Source organism: Salvelinus namaycush, chromosome 23 (assembly GCF_016432855.1).
Source record: "Salvelinus namaycush isolate Seneca chromosome 23, SaNama_1.0, whole genome shotgun sequence".
Lineage (NCBI taxonomy): Eukaryota > Metazoa > Chordata > Actinopteri > Salmoniformes > Salmonidae > Salvelinus > Salvelinus namaycush.
In genome coordinates, this window is record NC_052329.1 from 42237745 (window position 1) to 42255136 (window position 17392).

Here is a 17392-nt window from a genome sequence, read left to right on the forward strand (position 1 = left end):
CACTCAAAAGGGTTATGTTACATTATACCCTAGGTGGTTCGAGCCCCGAATGCTGATTGGCTGACAGCTGTGGTATATCAGACCATATACCATGGGTATGACAAAACATTTATTTTTACTGCTCTAATTATGTTGGTAACCAGTTTATAATAGCAATAAGGCACCTCTGGGGTTTGTGGTATAAGGCCAATATCGTGCATAAGAACAGCCCTTAGCCGTGGTATATTGGCCATATAACAAACCTCCTCAGGCCTTATTGCTTAATTATACAAAGAGTGGGTCTAATCCTGGACGTTGATTGGTTAAAACCGCATTCCAGCCAGGGTTTATTCCACAAGTTACCACCGGCTAAAGCTATGACGTTGAAATGCCTATTTACTCTGTTCCATCTTACTGTCTCATCAGCCCAGCCAGACAATTTATAAACTTGATCTCCACTGTAAAAAGCATCTAGACATTATCTCCCATTTCTTTTAGACTAGCAATTGGTTGGCAATAGTGGATATTTGTATAAACCTTGCTGTCTGTCTCTCTGACCTTTGCAACATTGTTTCAATATTGAAATTTGATCTTCAGCTGTCCCATAGTAATAAACGTGTGGGCTCGGGTTGAGACAGACAGGCAGGCAGCTTTTCTCAGCCAATCTAAATCATGAATCAGCATCATTTTTATGGATATATACAAAGAAATGTCAATAGAAAACAGGTAAAATGAAACTAGTTTGCAGTCAGTTTCTGTTTGAAGTGATTGTGTTAGCTGTGTTGTTGGCTAGCTCCTCTGAACAAGTGTCCTGACGAGAAAGCACATTTTCTATGACAGGTGAAGTTGTGCATTGTTATGGATTTATCCAAATAAACATCACTAGAAAACAGCTTACACAAATGCAGCTACTTTGATGTTATCCTGGCACTGTGTTAGCCGAAGTTGGCTTGCTAGCAAGCAAGGGATAAGAACGTTGCCAGCCATGTTGGCATTGGAACATTTAGAACAAAAGACTCGGTCGCGTCCATAGATTTAGAACATAAAGCCTTAACGACTGGGTCACGTGTCTGGTAACCGAACCGATAGAACGAACGACCAGCCGGCTTGGGTAACAACCCTAGATTTGTGTCGGGACTATATTTAGTGGAAGGATAAAACATGAATAAATTAATCAAATTAATGTTTTTAATGAAATTATGTAAATCATTATTGGTAACCCGTTGTATAAAGGATATATATCCTCCAAATAACATTGTATATTTCAATAAAGTCAACAAGATCATTTAAGTACACTTCACTCAATTATTCAAGTAAAGTCAACAACATTTAAGTTAGCTTCTCTCAATAGTATTGTCTTACATTTACATTGCTTATTCAAGTAACAAGAACACTTGTTGTACATGACAGTAAGGCATACTCAAATTATAGATTTTTTTCTCACTCAAATGGTTCAATGCATTCAGTTTCCACAAACCATTTGAATAAACTTCACATTTACAGTGTGTGTATTGCACCGTTGAGAGATTGCACATTTTAGATTTTCTTATTTCATGACTTCTTTTTTGGGTAGGGGGTTTGGGAAATTTCTTGTTTTCTTATGTTGTACACTGAGTAATGGCGCTGTAGGGGAAGGCTGCCGTTTTACACATTCTTTGTAACTTATTTTGTACATAATGTTGCTGCTACCATCTCTTAAGACCAAAAAGAGCTTCTGGATATCAGAAAAGCGATTACTCACCTCGAACTGGATGAAGATTTTTTCTTTAATGAGTCCGACGTGAAGGATATACTGCTTCCCAAGACCAGGCCCAAATCCCTGTCAATTGTGTGAAGAAAAGATGGAAGGAAATACAGGGAAGGAGATCGGGGTGCCTTGTCAGAATTCATCGGCGAGTGGGTAACCTGTCACGTCCTGACCATAGTTCTTATGTGTTTTGCTTGTTTTAGTGTTGGTCAGGACGTGAGCTGGGTGGGCATTCTATGTTGTGTGTCTAGTTTGTCTGTTTCTGTGTTCGGCCTAATATGGTTCTCAATCAGAGGCAGCTGTCAATCGTTGTCCCTGATTGAGAATCATATATAGGTGGCTTGTTTTGTGTTGGGGATTTGTGGGTGGTTGTTTCCTGTGTCAGTGTTTGTGCCACACGGGACTGTGACGGTTAGTTTGTTTGTTATTTTGTATTGTGTCTTGTTTTCGTGTATATTAAATCATGGAAACTTACCACGCTGCACATTGGTCCTCCGATCCTTCTCGCCTCTCCTCGTCCGAGGAGGAGGAAGAGCTAGACTGCCGTTACAGAACCACCCACCAATTTCGGACCAAGCAGCGTAGCAACGGGCAGCAGCGGCAGCAGCAGCAGCAGCGGGACCAGGAGAGATGGACTTGGGAGGACATGTTGGACGGAAAGGGTTGCTACACATGGGAGGAGATCCTGGCTGGTAAGGATCGCCTTCCATGGGAACAGGTGGAGGCAGCTAGGAGAGCGAAAGCAGCTGAGAAGGGGAACCGGCGTTATGAAGGTACGCGGCTAGCAAGGAAGCCCGAGAAGAAACTCCAGAAATGTCTTGGGGGGGGGGGGGGGGGGGGGGGGGCTAAAGGGTAGTGTGGCGAAGTCAGGTAGGAAACCTGCGGCCACTTCCCATGCTTACCGTGGAGAGCGGGAGTACGGGCAAACACCGTGTTTTGCGGAAGAGCGCACGGTGTCTCCTGTACGTGTGCTTAGCCCGGAGCGGGTTATTCCACCTCCCCGCACTGGCCGGGCTAGATTGAGCATTGAGCCAGGTGCCATGAAGCCGGCTCAACGCGTCTGGTCTCCAGTGCGTCTCCTCGGGCCGGTGTACATGGCACCAGCCTTACGTATGGTGTCCCCGGGTTCGCCAACACAGCCCAGTGCGGGTTATTCCACCTCCCCGCATTGGTCGGGCTACGGGGAGCATTCAACCAGGTAAGGTTGGGCAGGCTCTGTGCTCAAGGGAGCCAGAACGCCTGCACGGTCCGGTATATCCGGCGCCACCTTCCCGCCCCAGCCCAGTACCACCAGTGCCTACACCACGCACCAGGCTTCCAGTGCGTCTCCAGAGCCCTGTTCCTCCTCCACGCACTCTCCCTGTGGTGCGTGTCTCCAGCCCAGTACCTCCAGTTCCGGCACCACGCACCAAGCCTCCTGTGCGTCTCCAGAGCCCTGTACGCACTGTTCCTTCTCCCCGCACTCGCCCTGAGGTGCGTGCCCTCAGCCCGGTACCACCAGTGCCGGTACCACGCACCAGGCCTATAGTGCGCCTCGAGAGTCCAGTGTGCCCTGTTCCTGCTCCCCGCACTAGCTTTGAGGTGCGTGTCTCCAGTCCGGTACCACCAGTTCCGGCACCACCCACCAGGCCTACTGTGCGCCTCAGCAGGTCAGAGTCGGCCGTCTGCCCAACGCCGCCTGAGCTGCCCGCCTGCCCAACGCCGTCTGAGCTGCCCGCCTGCCCAGCGCCGTCTGAGCTGCCCGCCTGCCCAGCGCCGTCTGAGCTGCCCGCCTGCCCAGCGCCGTCTGAGCTGCCCGCCTGCCCAGCGCCGTCTGAGCTGCCCGCCTGCCCAGCGCCGTCTGAGCTGCCCGCCTGCCCAGCGCCGTCTGAGCTGCCCGCCTGCCCAGCGCCGTCTGAGCGGCCCGCCTGCCCAGCGCCGCCAGAGCCGCCCACCAGTCAGGAGCCGCCAGAGCCGCCCGCCAGTCAGGAGCCGCCCGCCAGTCAGGAGCCGCCAGAGCCGCCCGCCAGTCAGGAGCCGCCAGAGCCGCCCGCCAGTCAGGAGCCGCCAGACCCGCCCGCCAGTCAGGAGCCGCCAGACCCGCCCGCCAGTCAGGAGCCGCCCGCCAGTCAGGAGCCGCCAGAGCCGCCCGCCAGTCAGGAGCTGCCAGAGCTGCCCTCCAGTCATGAGCTGCCCTCCAGTCATGAGCTGCCCTCCAGTCATGAGCTGCCCTCCAGTCATGAGCTGCCCTCCAGCCCGGAGCTGCCATTAGTCCGGAGCTGCCTTTCAGTCCAGAGCTGCCTCTCTGTCCGGAGCTGCCCTTCAGTCCGGAGCTGCCCCTCTGTCCTGAGCTACCTCTCTGTCTTGAGCTACCTCTCTGTCCTGAGCTACCTCTCTGTCCTGAGCTACCTCTCTGTCCTGAGCTGTCTCCTCAATGTAGTGGGGACCTTGGTGAGGATTCCTAGGCCAAGGTCGGGGGCGAGGGTCGCCACTCAAAGGACGCTAAGGAGGGGGACAAAGACAATGGTGGAGTGGTGGCCTCGTCCTGCGCCGGAGCCGCCACCGCGAACAGATGCACACCCAGACCCTCCCCTTGAGTTTTAGGGGTGCGTTCGGAGTCCGCACCTCAGGAGGGGGGTACTGTCACGTCCTGACCATAGTTCTTATGTGTTTTGCTTGTTTTAGTGTTGGTCAGGATGTGAGCTGGGTGGGCATTCTATGTTGTGTGTCTAGTTTGTCTGTTTTTGTGTTCGGCCTAATATGGTTCTCAATCAGAGGCAGCTGTCAATCGTTGTCCCTGATTGAGAATCATATATAGGTGGCTTGTTTTGTGTTGGGGATTTGTGGGTGGTTGTTTCCTGTGTCAGTGTTTGTGCCACACGGGACTGTGATGGTTAGTTTGTTTGTTATTTTGTATTGTGTCTTGTTTTTGTGTATATTAAATCATGGAAACTTACCACGCTGCACATTGGTCCTCCGATCCTTCTCGCCTCTCCTCGTCCGAGGAGGAAGAGCTAGACTGCCGTTACATAACCCGCCTCTACCATCCGTTCTATTGGCGAACGTGCAATCATTGGAAAGTAAACTAATATTAAAGATGCCTCGAGGTATTGCTCGCCTGAGGTAGAGTACCTCATGATAAGCTGTAGACCACACTATCTACCAAAAGAGTTTTCATCTATATTATTCATAGCCGTCTATTTACCACCATAAACCGATGCTGGCACTAAGATCGTACTCAACAAGCTGTTTAAAACTTCTTAAGACTAGGGGGCGCAGTTTTCGCTTTTGGCTAAAAAGGCGTACCCATTTGAAACTGCCTATTTCTCAGCCCCCGAAACTAGAATATGCATATAATAGTCAAATTAGGATAGAAAACACTCTGAAGTTTCCAAAACTGTACATTTGTTGTCTGTGAGTTAATGCAACCGCTGTGTTAGATTTTTAAAATTAACGTTACTACGACATACAGCGTGCGTTAAAGCGAGACCGCACCGAAATTAATGGCGGAATAGTATTTTTACATTTTCCAACAGAACAACGAATTAACATCATAAATACTTCTTACTTTTTGATGAGCTCCCATCAGAATCTTGGGCAAGTTGTCCTTTGTCCAGAGGAATCGGTGCTCGGTTGTAGATTGTCGCCTTCAACTTTGGAATTAGCAGTAAACATTAGCCATGTGGCGAAGACGTGTCCAACTCACTATAACGCAGCACTAAGAAATATCCGAAAATCACAATATACTGATATAAACTGATATAACTCGGTTTAAAATAACAACATTATGATGTCTTTAACACCTATATCGAATAAAATCAGAGCCGGATATATCTAAGGCCTATAACGGGAGCTTTCCAGAACGCAATCCTGAGGTCTGTCTTGCGTCATGGCGAATGAAGAAAAGACTGGACCCCACGTTCCCAGACCCTTTATATGGCCTCAGATCTGCCTAGCAACTCCATTCCAATTCTCACTATTTGCTGACATCTAGGGGAAGGCGTATGCAGTGCATCTCGACCAATAGAAGACATACAAATTAATAAACTGACCTCAGAACAGCCTGCCTGATTTCAGATTTCTCACTTCCTCACAGGAAAATTGCTCCAACTTGAGTTCTGTTTTACTCACAGATATAATTCAAACGGTTTTAGAAACTAGAGAGTGTTTTCTATCCAATAGTAATAATAATATGCATATTGTACGAGCAAGAATTGAGTACGAGGCAGTTTAATTTGGGAACGAAATTTTTACAAAGTGAAAACAGCACCCCCTATTGAGAAAAGGTTAAACAGAACTGATATTGCAGACTAAAACCTGAGGAAAATCTAACCAGGAAGTGGCCCTGTTTTTGAGACCTCTCTGTTCCCATGCATCCCTATTGCCCATATAAAGGGATATCAACCAGACTTCTTTTTCTATGTCTTCCCTAAGGTGTCAACAGCCTTTAGACATAGTTTCAGGCTTTTATTTTGAAGGATGAGCGTGAACGACCACATTGCGTAAGTGGACAGGTAGGGGCTCTCCGAGTGATTTTTGTGCAAAAGTGAAAGGCAGCCATTGTTCCTCTCGGTCCTAGTGAAAAGCCAACTGTCCCGGTTGATATATTATCGAATAGATATTTGAAAAACACTCTGAAGATGGATTATAAACAGCGTTTGACATGTTTCTGTGGACATTATGGATATAATTTGGATTTTTTTCCGGCATGGCGAACGCTCTTTCCGGTGGATTCCTGGGCATAACGCAGCAAACAAACGGAGGTATTTGGATATACAAAATATCTTTATGGAACAAAAGGAACATTTGCTGTCTAACTGGGAGTCTCGTGAGTGAAACCATCCGAAGATCATCAAAGGTAAACGATTAATTTGATTGCTTTTCTGATTTTCGTGACCAAGTTACCTGACGCTAGGTGTTCTTATTGTTTTGTCGAGCGATCGATAAATTTACACAAATGCAAGTATTGCTTGCTCTGTAAAGCATAATTTCAAAATCTGAGATGGATTAACAAAAGGCTAAGCTGTTTTTTGCAATATTGCACTTGTGATTTCATGAAATTATATTTTATTATATACCGTTCGCGCTAGGCTAAGCTATGCTAGTCAGCGTTTCTGATGACAATTATCCCGGAACCGGGATGGGTGGTTCAGAAAGGATAAGGCCATAAGCAAACAAGAAAATGCTAATCCAGAAGTGGCGTTACTAGTTTTTCGGGGACTTTAATGCAGGCAAACGTAAATCCGTTTTACCAAATTTCTACCAGCATGTCACATGTGCAACCAGAGGAAAAACATTTATAGACCACCTTTACTCCACACACAGAGACGCATACAGAGCTGTCCCTCGCCCTCCATTTGGCAAATCTGATCATAATTATATCCTCCTGATTACTGCTTAGAAGCAAAAACGAACTAGGAAGTACCAGTAACTCGCTCAATGAAGAAGTGGTCAGATGACGTGGATGCCACGCTACATGACTGTTTTGCCAGCACAAACTGGAATATGTTCCGCGATTCATAAAATTGCATTGAGGAGTATATCACCTCAGTCACTGGCTTCATCAATAAGTGCGTCGACGACGTCGTCCCCACAGTGACCGTGCGTACATATCCCAACCAGAAGCCATGGATTACAGGCAACATCCGTGCCTAGCTAAAGGCTAGAGCTGCCGCTTTCAAGGAGCGGGACATTAATCCGGACGTTTATAAGAAATCCCGCTATGCCCTCAGACGAATCATCAAACAGCCAAAGCATCAATACAGGACTAAGATTGAATCCTACTACTCTGGCTCTGACACTCATCAGATGTGGCAGGGCTTGCAAACTATTACGGACTACAAAGGGAAACCCATCCACGAGCTGCCCAGTTATGTGAGCATACCAGATGAGCTAAATTACTTTCATGATCTCTTCGAGGCAAGCAACACTGAAGCATGCATGAGAGCACTGTCACGTTCCTGACCTTATTTCCTTTGTTTAGTCTTTGTTTAGTTGGTCAGGACGTGAGCTGGGTCGGCATTCTATGTTTTGTGTTTCTATGTGGGGTGTTTGTTTGGCCTAATATGGTTCTCAATCAGAGGCAGGTGTGTGTCATTGTCTCTGATTGGGAACCATATTAAGGTAGCCTGTTTTCACTGTTTGTTTGTGGGTGATTGTTCCTGTTTCAGTGTACCAGTGTTTAGTGTTCACGTTACGGGACTGTATCGTCTTCGTTCCTTTTTGTCGGTTTGTTGTTTTGTTCGGTGTTTAAGTATTTCCCATTAAATATGGATTATATTCACGCTGCATCTTGGTCCTCCTCTCTTTCACCCGAAGACAGTCGTTACAAGCACCAGCTGTTACGGATGACTGTGTGATCACGCTTTCCGTAGCCGATGTGAGCAAGACCTTTAAACAGGTCAACATTCAGACCGATTACTAGGACGTGTACTCAGAGCATGCGTGGACCAACTGGCAAGTGTCTTCACTGACATTTTCAACCTCTCCTTGACTGAGTCAGTAACACCTACAGTACATGTTTCAAGCAGAACACCATAGTCCCTGTGCCAAAGAAAGTAAAGGTTTCCTGCCTAAATGACTACTACCCCGTAGCACTCAAGTCGGTAGACATGAAGTGCTTTGAAAGGCTGGCCATGACTCACATCAACACCATAATCCCAGAAACCCTACACCCACTCCAATTCATATACTGCCTCAACAGATCCACAGATGACGCAATCCCAATCACACTACACACTGCCCTACCCCTCCTGGACAAAAGGAACACCTATGTGAGAATGCTGTTCATTGACTACAGCTCAATGTTCAAACCATAGTGCCCACAAAGCTCATCACTAAGCTAAGGACCCTGGGACTAAACACCTCCCTTCTGCAACTGGATCCTGGACTTCCTGATGGGCTGCCCCCAGGTTGTAAGGGTAGGCAACAACACATCTGCCATGCTGATCCTCAACACTGGGGCCCCTCAGGAGTACCTACTTATTTTCCTACTGTACTCCGTGTTCACCCACGACCGCATCGCCAAGCACGACTCCAACACCATCAAGTTTGCTGACGACACAACAATGGTAGGCCTGATCACCGACAACGATGAGACAGCATACAGGGAGGAGGTCAGAGAGCTGGCAGTGTGGTGCCAGGACAACAACCTCACCCTCAATGTGAGCAAGACAAAGGAGCTGATCGTGGATTACAGGAAAAGGAGGGCCGAACAGGCCCCCATTAACATTGACTGGGCTGTAGTAGAGCGGGTCGAGAGTGTCAAGTTCCTTGGTGTCCACATCACCAACAAACTATTATGGTCAAAACACACCAAGACAGTCGTGAAGAGGGCACAACAACCCCTTTTCCCCCTCAGGAGACTGAAAAGATTTGGCATGGGTCCCGAGATCCTCAAAACGTTCTAGAGCTGCATCATCGAGAGCATCCTGACCGGTTGCATCACCACCTGGTATTGCAACTGCTCGGCATCCGACCATAAGGCGCTACAGAGGGTAGTGCGTACGGCCCAGTACATCACTGGGGCCAAGCTTCCGGCCATCCAGTGTCAGAGGAAGGCCCCAAAAATGGTCAAAGACTCCAGTCACCCAAGTCATCGACTGTTCTTTACACTACTGCTACTCGCTGTTTATTACCTATGCATAGTCACTTTATCCCTACCTCGACTCATCTGTACCCCCGCACATTGACCGCACATTGACTCGGTACCGGTACCCCCTGTATATAGCCTCGTTATTGTTATTTTATTGTGTTACTTTTTATTTTATTCTTTACTTTAGTCTATTTAGTCAATATTTCTTGAACCTCATTGTTGGTTAAGGGCTTGTAAGTAAGCATTTCACGGTAAGGTCTACACCCGTTGTAGTCGGTGCATGTGACAAATACAATTTGATTTGATTATTTTTAGATTTATTTTGTTTGAGATGTTTTAGAATTTGTTTGACTTTTGAAAACGTGTTCTTTTTTGGGAGGTGGGGGGCAATACAGTTTTTTTTATTTTTTTTATTTTTTTACTCGGACAAAACAGAGATGCTTGTTCTAGGTCCCAAGAAACAAAGAGATCTTCTGTTAAATCTGACAATTAATCTTGATGGTTGTAAAGTCGTCTCAAATAAAACTGTGAAGGACCTCGGTGTTACTCTGGACCCTGATCTCTCTTTTGACGAACATATCAAGACTGTTTCAAGGACAGCTTTTTTCCATCTACGTAACATTGCAAAAATCAGACATTTTCTGTCCAAAAATGATGCAGAAAAATTAATCCATGCTTTTGTTACTTCTAGGTTAGACTACTGCAATGCTCTACTTTCCGGCTACCCGGATAAAGCACTAAATAAACTTCAGTTAGTGCTAAATACGGCTGCTAGAATCCTGACTAGAACCAAACAAATGTATCATATTACTCCAGTGCTAGCCTCCCTACACTGGCTTCCTGTTAAGGCAAGGGCTGATTTCAAGGTTTTACTGTTAACCTACAAGCGTTACATGGGCTTGCTCCTACCTATCTTTCCGAGTTGGTCCTGCCGTACATACCTACACGTACGCTACGGTCACAAGACGCAGGCCTCCTAATTGTCCCTAGAATTTCTAAGCAAACAGCTGGAGGCAGGGCTTTCTCCTATAGATCTCCATTTTTATGGAATGGTCTGCCTACCCATGTGAGAGACACAGACTCGGTCTCAACCTTTAAGTCTTTATTGAAGACTCATCTCTTCAGTAGGTCCTATGATTGAGTGTAGTCTGGCCCAGGAGTGTGAAGGTGAACGGAAAGGCTCTGGAGCAACGAACCGCCCTTGCTGTCTCTGCCTGGCCGGTTCCCCTCTCTCCACTGGGATTCTCTGCCTCTAACCCTATTACAGGGGCTGAGTCACTGGCTTACTGGTGCTCTTTCATGCCGTCCCTAGGAGGGGTGCGTCACTTGAGTGGGTTGAGTCACTGACGTGATCTTCCTGTCTGGGTTGGCGCCCCCCCTTGGGTTGTGCCTGTCTTCTGTCTTATCCGGTGTCCTGTGTGAATTTAAGTATGCTCTCTCTAATTCTCTCTTTCTTTCTCTCTCTCGGAGGACCTGAACCCTAGGACCATGCCTCAGGACGACCTGACATGATGACTCCTTGTGATGACTCAAAGTGATTAGAAACATATGTTGGAAAAATGGAAACCAAGCTATCTCGCTAGCTACAGTGCCTACCAAAGTTGTCCGGTGAGTGTCTAACTGATTAATTAAACTTCCTAATAAACTTTAACATGTTATTAGCTAAAGTATGCCTAGTTAGCAATGTCATGTTTTATGGGATAGAGTGAAACGCATTTTGTTGGTTTCATTCTGTCATCGCCACTGACTGACTGGCGCTGAGCTAGCTAACGTTAATCTTAATAGCAGATTTTTTTCACAATTTATGTGATAGGTAGTTCACTTGCTTAAGCACTATTTTATCTTAATAATTTGCTGTCTTACTGCATATTGACATGCATATTGGTATTATGTTAGCTAGCACAACAGCTAAGGTACTGTAGCTAGCAACAATATGAGTTGATTTGACATAAGAGCAAAACTTTACTTTTGTAGATGGATACACTTCCCATACCCGTGGTGTCGGAAGAGGCTGTATTGGCAGGTTGGGTTGTTGTTGATGATGGGTAATTGAGGTTGGCCTATGGATATTTGACCCAGCCAGTGGGTTAATTCTCCCGCCACCAGCGCGTGAAATCCACTAGGATATTTGCAAGTGTTCTAGTGCAACCGAGTGACTGACGAGGGGAAAACGGATAACGTTATTTCGACATGCTAAGTGTGTTTTGGCCGACTGAAAACAGTAAGTAACAAACGTTACGAATTATGAATTTGATGGTCATTCAGGTTAAATAGGTTGTCCTGTCATAATTAGGTAGCTAGCTAACGTTATCTTGAGAGTTAGCAAGCTAACGACCTTTAGCTACCTAGCCATTTCTGTGCTAATATCTCTGGTTGTGGTGACGTTAGCCTCGCGGCCATGCTCGCGACGCTAGCTTACTGAAGTGTTGTCGCGGATATAACTAAATGTACCTTTTTGTCAACCTATGGCTAGCTAGCTGACTGTCATTGTCTGTAATGACAGCTATCTACAGTTAGCTAGCTAAGTCTGACACTTCTAGACTGTGTCGGACACTGTTTCACTTGTTAGCTAAATTATCGTAACTAGATTTTACTTATTCTCCATCTGGGTTAATTTAACCAAGCTATCTGGAAGGCTTATCTCATGCTTGCATGGTGATTGAGTTAGCTACTGTTACTGTACTGGTTTTGAATGGTTTCTGATAATGGCAGCTTTAGTCAGACTTGTGAAGTTGAGGATGGATGCAAATTCTGTTAGCTAGCTAATGTTAAAGTTTACATTCAATTTGATGTAACTTATAACTTATTTTAGCTAACTATGTTTCTAACATTTTAGTTTTGCATTGACAGCTTTGTAAAGATATTCTGAATGAGTGGAACCTGGCCTCATTGATTCCAAAATTTGAGGGTAAGTAAAACTGAACATTTCCAGAGATTTTGGGGGAAACAAAACACAGATTTTCATTGACCCTGTGTAAAACAGAATCTATGTCTTCAACACTGTCATCGATAACCAATAGTACTACCTTAATGGAAACGTTAAAGACTTAACTTCACCAGAGACTTAAGAACCATGCAGCCACTTTGAGACTAGATACATTACATGAACAGCTACTGTAGATAGTCTGGCCTTCATTTTTCCATACTTGCTTTATTTGTCATTTGCACAGATATTCTGTCACAGTGACCAACCTGACACACAAATCAAATCCCATTTTATTGGTCGCATATACATATTTAGCAGATGTTATTGTGGGTGTAGTGTTCCAAGCTCCAACAGTGCAGTAATGTCTAACAATACATGCATCTAAAAGTAAAAACATTTAATTAAGAAATATAGAAAATATTAGTATAAGCAATGTCGGAGTCTGAAGTATGAATATTATTTATACATCGGACTCTGACATTGCTCATACTAATATTTCCAAGTGTCTTTATTCCATTCTTTCACTTTCAGATGTGTGTATTGTTAGATATTACTGCACTGTTGGAGCTTGGAACACATGTGTGATGGGGTGTATAGATGTTGTGGACATATACTACATATTTTATTCATATATATACACTGTATCTAAATATGTGTATAGAATAGTATACAGTGCATTCGGAAAGTATTCAGACCCCTTGACGTTTTCACACAATACCCCATAATGACGAGGCAAAAAGAAAATACTTTATTCACATAAGTATTCAGACCTTTTGCTATGAGACTAAATTAAGCTCAGCTGCATCCTGTTTCCATTGATCATCCTTGAAATGTTTCTACAACTTGATTGGAGTCCACCTGAGGTAAATTCAATTGGTTGGACATGCTTTGGAAAGGCACACATTTGTATAAGGTCCCACAGTTGACAGTACATGGCAGAGCAAAAACCAAGCCATGAGGTCGAAGGAATTGTCCTTAGAGCTCCGAGACAGGATTGTGTTGAGGCACAGATCTGGGGAAGGGTTCTAAAAAATGTCTAGTATGGAAGGTCCCCAAGAACACAGTGGCCTTCATCATTCTTAAATGGAAGAAGTTTGGAACCACCGGGGCTCTTCCTAGAGCTGGCTGCCCGGCCAAACTGAGCAATCGGGGGAGAATGGCCTAGGTCAGGGAGGTGACCAAAAACCCAATGGTCACTCTGACAGAGTTCCTCTGTGGAGATGGGAGAACCTTCCAGAAGGACAACCATCTCTGCAGCACTCCACCAATCAGGCCTTTATTGTAGAGTGGCCAGACGGAAGCCACTCCTCAGTAAAAAAAGCACATGACAGGCCGCTTGGATTTTGCCAAAAGGCACCTAAAGAGACTCAGACCATGAGAAACAAGATTATCTGGTCTGTTGAAACCAAGATTGAACTATTTGGCCTCAGTGCCAAGCATCACGTCTGGAGGAAACCTGGCACCATCCCTACAGTGAAGCATGGTGGTGGCAGCATCATGGTGTGGGGATGTTTTTCAGCAGCAGGGACTGGGAGACTAGTCAGGATCGAGGGAAAAATGAACAGATCAAAGTACAGAGATCCTTGATGAAAACCTGCTCCAGAGCGCTCAGGACCTCAGACTGGGGTGAAGGTTCACCTTCCAACAGCACAAGGACCCTAAGCACACAGCCAAGACAACACAGGAGTAGCTTCGGGACAAGTCTCTGAATGTCCTTGAGTGGCCCAGCCAGAGCCTGGACTTGAACCCGATCGAACATCTCTGGAGAGCCCTGAAAATAGCTGTGCAGCGACGCTCCCCATCCAACCTGACAAAGCTTGAAAGGATCTGCAGAGAAGAATGGGAGAATCTCCCCCAAATACAGGTGTACCAAGCTTGTAGCAGCAGACCCAAGAAGATTCAAGGCTGTAATCGCTGCTAAAGGTGTTTCAACAAAGTACTGAGTAAAGGGTCGGAGTACTTATGTAAATGTCATATTTCAATTTTCTTTTTTATACATTTCTAAACCTGTTTTTGCTTTGTCATTATGAGGTTGTGTGTAGATTTATGAAAAGCGATTTCATACATTTTTAGAATTAACCTAACAATGTAGAAAAGGTGAAGGGGTCTGAATATTTTCCGAATGCACTTTATATACAGCAATAGTTTAATAGGATGGCCGTGACTAGAAAACAGTATATACCTATGAAAGGGGTTAAACAGTATGTAAACATTATTAAAGTGACCAGTGTTCCATGTCTATGTACACAGGGCAGCAGCCTCTAAAGTGCAAGGTACTGGGTGGAGGCCGGCTAGTGATGACTATTTAAGTCTGATGGCCTTGAGACAGAAGCTGTTTTTCAGTCTCACGATTCTAGCTTTGATGCACCTCGCCTTCAGGATGATCACGGGGTGAACAGGCCTTGATCCGGGTGGCTGAGGTCCTTGATGATCTTCTTGTCCATCCTGTGACACTGGGTGCTGTAGATGTCCTGAAGGGCATGAGTTGGACTGCAGAGTGAAGGAACAGCAGCCAATAAGTGCTCAGCATATGTGGAAACTCCTAAGACTGTTGGACACATTCCAGGTGAAGCTGGTTAAGAGAATGTGAAGAGTGTGCAAAACTGTCAAGGCAATGGGTGGCTACTTTTGATGTAATCTTTATTTTTTTTACTACATGATTCCATATGTTATTTCTTAGTTCTGATATCTTCGCTATTGTTCTACAATGTGGAAAATAGTTTAAAAAAAGAAACCCTTGAATGAGTAGGTGTGTCTAAACTTTTGACTAGTACTGTGTGTGTGTGTTCTAAATTAACCAACTAAAACTCACGGACGATTAGTAAAGCTTAAACCAAGTTTATTCACCAATTGTCATACAGCTCCATAAGACAAATACATGGTTTCACCAGTGGGGGTGTGTGTAATATATATATATACACCCACCCCCCAAACATTCCATCTTTATTGCTATGGCACGAAATTAAGTGACGCGGTCCATAAACTGTTCCTTCTCCCTTTTTGTAACCTGACCTCGACCCCCCCCCCCCCCCACTAAACCACATCTCTCCACCCTTTTCAGTGCCTGCCACGTGATTGCGCTTCCTTTACTCAATACATTCCCCCTACAGATATACAAACTAGACTATGGCACTCAGTATTTAAATAGGATACTTGATAATTAACAATATTTCAAGTTTAGAACTCATCCCACGGCTGGTTGGACTGGATGATACAGTGCTGGTGGAACGCAATGGCTGGCAACAATACCTCACTCCGTACTTTAGGCAGGTGCCACAAATCAAGCAGTACCAGCACTTCAGGTGAATATCATTGTCATTGTATGAGGTTATTCTTTTTATCTAAACTTGGGAGGTGAATTGATGTTATGCAAGGTTGTAATGTTTTAATTTTTTTCCGTTATTTCCTGTTTTACAGCTTCGATGCTTTGGAGCCTGGTGTTGTTGCCAAGGAGCGTTCTGACTCAGTCGGGGCCAGGTTTCAGCTGCAGCGCAGCGCTGACATCCTTTCACCTCTAGATGGTCTAGCTGTACTGGACTGTATACAGCTAGACAAAAACTAATCTTTCTGAGAAGATCAAGGAGTTTTGTGACGAAGAGGCTATGGACATCACATGCCATTCACCAAAGTCGAGAGCAGGACAGAAACAGGCTCCGAATATCGATTCCCTTGTTCATGCGTGGTTCGGACGGACCAGTTCATCACTGGGGGCGAGTTCCCAGTAATCAGCACTCTGCACTGCCTCTATTCACTTGACTCTCCTAACACACGCCATATGTTGCTTCTACTTTTTTTTTATCATAATGCTCAGCCACTTTACCCCTGATTTTATATGCATATAACTACCTCTATCACTGATCGTTATTGATATTCTTGTACACACAATATATAATTTGGTTCTTTCTCTACTGGCATGGACAATTGTGTCACTATAAAGAAAAAAATAATCTATCTTTGATATTGCTACTATGCAAGTAACCATTTCGCCGTACTGTTTATACCTTCTGTAGAGACCCATCCACTTAGCAAGATGTGCCTGGTGATTATAGCATTTCTTTCACATGACCCATCAATTTAAACAAGTGTGTCTGGGTAAGCATCATCTAATATTTATAAATATATTTTTCTGGACACTTTCTGCTTGCCTGGAATTTTTCATTATTGTAGGCTACTACTTTTACTACTTAGTCTTAATCTTTACTATACTACTCACTGTTAAGCACATGACCTCACATGTGAATCCTTAAAGAAATAGGTGGGGCTGGCTTAAGAGGTTGGGAACAATGCTGAATGGGTGTAGACAAAGAAGAGTATTCCAGTAGGTTTACCAAAACATTCAAGGGCCATTTTCTCAAAAATGGGATTACAAGTTTCAACTTTCGAAGCGGAATTTCTTCCCATTGTTCCTCAAATGCAGTATTATATACCATTTTGTAGCTCTGTGTCTCTGCTGTTATCCAATGTAAAAATAAATAAATACTATTTAAAATTTTGCTAAGACCTAAGCAAGTGCGTCGGTCACAAATGTACTATTTTCACATACTCAATGCCTACTATTTAGAACCAAATACGGTTATCTGTACACAGCCAATGCTTATTTTCTTAGGTCATATGTCACAAGCCGGCTCATAGCCTGTGACAAAAATGAGGGGACACGAACAACAGTTATAGGCCAATTAAAAGTGTTCTTTATTATAAACAAAACTATTAACTTTAAACTAAGAAAAAGGAATGAGGTGTGGAAGTATCATAATGTAAGGTGTATGTAAAGTGCATGGATGCGTGAATATGTGTGTGTGAACATGACTGAGTGAAAACTATGCAAAACTACAAAGGAACAAACAAAACATGATCATACCTGGAGGAGCAGAGAGAGAGAAGTGATTAGTTTAAATACTTAGAGCCCAGGTGACTCCAATCACTAACGACCCTCCTCTGCCTGCAGGAGGAACCGCCCCTGCACTGCAGAGGAGGAGCCGTGACACATATTAAATGTGTTTACACCAGATACAGTTGAAGTTTACATGCACCTTAGCCAAATACATTTAAACTCAGTCTTTCACAATTCCTGATATTTAAATCAGAGAAAATTCCATGTCTTAGGTCAGTTAGGATCACCACTTTATTTTAAGAATGTGAAATGTCAGAATAATAGTAGTAGAGTGAT

General features: G+C 44.7%; 1 long non-coding RNA gene across 1 annotated transcript; it reads left to right on the plus strand.

Annotated features, from left to right (window-relative positions):
- The first annotated feature begins 10722 nt into the window (after positions 1-10722).
- Positions 10723-16483, plus strand: LOC120018445. Its single transcript, XR_005472221.1, has 5 exons — positions 10723-10907; positions 11274-11520; positions 12150-12207; positions 15407-15527; positions 15643-16483. It is a non-coding gene; the product is annotated as an uncharacterized LOC120018445 (long non-coding RNA).
- Positions 16484-17392: the final 909 nt, after the last annotated feature.